Source organism: Lactuca sativa, chromosome 8, assembly GCF_002870075.4.
Source record: "Lactuca sativa cultivar Salinas chromosome 8, Lsat_Salinas_v11, whole genome shotgun sequence".
In the NCBI taxonomy this organism is placed as follows: domain Eukaryota; kingdom Viridiplantae; phylum Streptophyta; class Magnoliopsida; order Asterales; family Asteraceae; genus Lactuca; species Lactuca sativa.
The window spans coordinates 22,299,943-22,304,464 of record NC_056630.2 but is presented as its reverse complement, the minus strand read 5'-3'; the positions used below and the strand labels follow the sequence as shown (position 1 = coordinate 22,304,464).

General features: G+C 33.2%; 1 long non-coding RNA gene and 1 other non-coding gene across 2 annotated transcripts; both read left to right on the top strand.

Annotated features, from left to right (window-relative positions):
* The first annotated feature begins 641 nt into the window (after positions 1 to 641).
* LOC111898127 (uncharacterized) lies at positions 642 to 2,588 on the top strand. Its single transcript, XR_002852504.3, has 2 exons — positions 642 to 1,961; positions 2,074 to 2,588. It is a non-coding gene; the product is annotated as an uncharacterized LOC111898127 (long non-coding RNA).
* TRNAR-CCG (transfer RNA arginine (anticodon CCG)) lies at positions 2,430 to 2,502 on the top strand. Its single transcript has one exon. It is a non-coding gene; the product is annotated as a tRNA-Arg (tRNA).
* Positions 2,589 to 4,522: the final 1,934 nt, after the last annotated feature.

Below are 4,522 nucleotides of genomic sequence, written 5' to 3'. Positions count from 1 at the left end.
TGTTGATTTTCGAGATTTTCAGGTTCATGCACGATTTTTGGTTTCGACTCGTAAACAATTTATTTAAGCATAACTGGATTATTTTATTAAACCAAAATTTTGACGGAAAGTTAACGGATCTGAAATTTCATTAACGGAAATGCATAACAGAAAACGGAAAAAGTTTCGGGTTGTCACACCCTGATCATGGTTGCCTTTTTTATATATATTGCTGAGGAATCTCCTAAGTAGTGTTGTCCATCCTAATGATACTCCTTAGGCTAGGTCCCTTAAATTAGATGTGTTAGAGAAAAAGTGAGGATAACGAGAACGAGTAATCAGGTTGAATGATTTGATGAAATTAATGAAGTTAATTATTGTGGGTTGAAAACTCTATGTGCTCACCAGGCTCCCAAACCTGACCCACTCAGTTTTTTGTATTATAGGTAGTGGCAAAAGAGCATAGAAGTGTTAATCTGTTGAGAGATCTATGAATTATAAGCCAATAAAATAATAGATATTTGTAAGGCATATACTATTTCTGTTAATGCTTATGTATTATATTGACATTGACATTGACATCCCAACATTTTTAATATAATTAAAATATATTTATTCGGAAATGCTTTGATAATATCTTTATCATATTTTTGGGAGCAAATTCCGCAACATATTTCTTCAAAATGATACTCTGATTTTTAAATAAAACATAAATAAATCGGTGTTTTCTGGCCGTAAAATTGGAGATGTCACATCATAATATACTACAACTGCATATATGTTTTTTGATCTAGTTATTTCCAACCAATAGATGACAAAATATCAATTTTATGAAAATCGACGACTTACAAAACCAAAACCACATGTGTGGAGTTGTGTGAATGGAGTGGGGGTGGGGTGGAGTCGAGGTTAGGTAAGGTAGGTTAAGGGTGGAGTGATGTGTGATATGTGTTTATTTATTATTATTTTTTTAGTAAAATTATATAAAAGAAAAGTGAAATTGAAATTGAAAATGGTATAATAGTAATTTCAGATCAAATATGTAAGAAAATGATACCATGAGGATCAACAATGCAATATTTAGGCTCACGGGAGTGGCTTGCCACCCCCTTCGCTGCCACTCCCTACCCATGTTATGCACCTACACTAAGATTGGCTCGCTAGTTGTTTGACGAGAGGAAAGTGAAGACGAGAGTAAGACATGTGGTCCCCATTTGACTATTTCAGCTTGAAATGCTTGTAACTCCAGCTTTAGCAACTTGTATCATTTTTATAGTTTATATTATTTAAATAGTTAAATAAAATTTTATTTGATTTAAGAAAAAAATGTTTACCTTAAACACATCACCACTCCATATCATCATATTATGCTTAAGTGTTCATAAAAATATGACGTGCCAATGGTTTTAGCATATATTACCACATGCTATCACTCCTTTCAGCCTTAGGCTGCACGTTATGGGCAACCTTAAAAAACGTCGTTGAAAGGCCACATATGCAAAAACCCTGCACCACGTTTTTTCAAGGCTGGTGTTCTAAACTCACAACGCCGTTGTGAGACTAATTTTAAAGAAGAAAAACAGAGGAATGGAAGAAGAAACTCCCATTGCCCTTCGTTACGATCACAACGCCAAGCCACGTAACACATAAAACGGGAGGCTAGGGTGGTGTTTGGGCCGTGGTAAAGGTGTTTTCCGGCGTCAGGTCACAAAAACGTTAATGCGCGTTGCCCACACCGAGTCGTCTTTAGAAACCACATGATCATGTTCATCAATTTATTTGCAGGGACTAAGTTTGTGACATTTGATAAACTACATGGACCATTTATGTAATTTTGTCTTAATTATTTAAGACCTCTTAAACCCTCTCGCAGTTTTCTACTTCCGAGTTCAGATCCTAATTTTGTGAAAGCAGCATCAGTTAATATATTTATATCCTGTTGATCCTTTCCTTCTGCTCCAGTAGCAGATCAAACTTCCAAGGTATGTGATCTATGTATTCTGATTTTAGAACTATATAGATGGCTTGTTCAAATATTTATGATAATGAGTTCTAGTTTTTGTTCGAGGGTTAAATCGATGTGTTTTGATCCAGTTTGTTTCCCCATGATCTGCGATGCCTATTTGCGTTTTGAGGTTTATTAGATAGAGATATACCACTTATAGATCTCTACTGTAGGTGCCAAACAAGATCGAGACATAACCTGAACTTGAATCGTTAGTTACGAGATCGATGCAATCCGCTACATGTTCTCTTATGTCGCGATCAATCGGTTTGAATTGTTTTTAAGACCTAAATTAACGTCTTACAAGTTACAATCCATTTTCTGTTTCGTGATCTTCAAACCCCCTTGAGTTTGAAATCGATTTTGTTTTCATCTGTATTTAGTTTCTAGGTCGAACGTGTAAGTTTCTTTGCATCTTCTATGTAGAGATTTTGTTACTACTAATGGTCGCATAGCGAAGTGGATATCGCGTTAGATTCCGAATCTAAAGGTCGTGGGTTCGAATCCCACTGTGATCAGAACTTTTCTTTTTTGATTTGATTGTTTTGTTCATATTCCTATTTTGTTTGCTTTTAAATCAAAGTTTTCTTCCAATTTCTTGTAACTGATGACGTTTTTCATTTTTGCATCAAGAACTTGAAGTTGATTTGAGCTCAATGATTGTAGTGGAAAATGTCAGTATTTTTGCCATCATCTTTGACCGGAAAAGAAGATTGATTTTAAATGTTAACTCTTCTCATTTGGATGCAAAATGATTTCCTATGAAACAAAGCATGTTCATGCAAAATGTTTAATGTAAAGACAAAATTGGAAGATAGCTTTAATAATATTAGATTATTGTCACTAAAACCCAACAATCTTTTATCTTTGGTTTTAAAAAGTTTTTAAAGTGTTTTTCGATAAACCATTGAAGTTAAGAATTATGTCGCATTTCGAATCTAAATCTATTATTTGGATGTTCTTCAATAATCTCACCTCCACCACCATCACCGTCTAATTTCCACCACCACCACCACCACCACCACCATTGATTCAAACAACAAATGACTCATGAAGATTGCTTTCAACCTAGAAAATAATGAACATCGACGCTACGAACAACATGAACGCCAACAAAAATGATGAACATCAACAACATGAGCATCTACTATTGAATTAAACCAGAAAATGGTGAACATAAACAAATGAATTGTTGTAGATGAAAATCAATACCATGGGCATTTACAAACCCACAAAAACAAAATACAATATTATTATTATTATTATTATTTTATTTAATATGACATATAATTTTATTAATAAGATCGATTATTTGATGAAATGGAGAACATTGTAACCACCACCACCAACCATTGTTCAGCATCATCCCTCGTCTTCAATAACAATTCTTAACATTTTGGGTTCCAAAATCGATTTGTACAAACCCAAAGAACCTTCTTTAAAAAACGAAATAACAAGCAAATGAAGTTGTGAAGAGGTTGAAACCTAAAAAAAGTTCTTAGCATCCAAAAAAACGAAAAACCTGTTTATCACTTTAAAGAACAAATCAACAAAGAAACCTAGATTTTTTACAAACCCAAAAAAAAAAAAAAATCCATTAATCATCGCCTTGAATGAGAAAGTGAACAAAGAAAAAACTACAAATCAAAAACACAAAATATAACCCACATTTGAAATCTACAAATCGAAGTATACAAAACTGAACCCAAAATTTCAATCGAAGTATCAATAACACAAATGTTGTAGTTTGAAGATACAAAATCTGGAGTATTAGGCTGGATGGAGTGGTGCTATTGAAACCGTACTCCCTTTTATGCCACGTAGACGCTAACTCAGATTTTTTCTCGTTTCATCAATTTGATACCACAGCAAGGGAGTGGGGAAATGGTTAGGAGAGAAAAGAAAGAAGATGATTGGTTGAGAGAGGAGAGAGATGATAGAGAGTGCAACACAATTTGGGTGATGACAGAGAAAGTGAGGTAGAAACCGCATTGAAGGGGTGGTGTTTTGGGTGATGATGCGGCGGAACCGCAACCGCGGTTGAAACCGCACCCACTCTCCTTAGTCTTAGGCACTTCTCCGCAAACGTCAACATAAGTCAACATATCATTTAACAAGTCAGGACTAACGTCCTCCATACATTTTTTTAGCAGATAAAAAGGGTTTCTTAAAAAAACCCCAAAAATCTTATAAAAGCCCCACCAATCACTTAATCTCGCCAGACCTCTAATAATTAATTTTTTTTTTAAATTTTAATTAAAGAAATGTAGATTAGGTACAAACTTAATTTTATTTTAATTTAATTATCAAAATTATTTAAAACCATATTATTGTTTATAATTGTTTGTTTTAAATTATTTTTATTTTTATATTTTAAAAATCTTATATTTTTAATGTTTTGTTTGAATATATTGTTTAAAATTTGTTTTAAAACCATAAATTTAACGTTGATATGAAATAAAACCATATTTATTTTTAATTTAATTGTTTTTTTCAACTCATTAATTTGTTATGAGAGTTTTATGATGTGCATTGTAT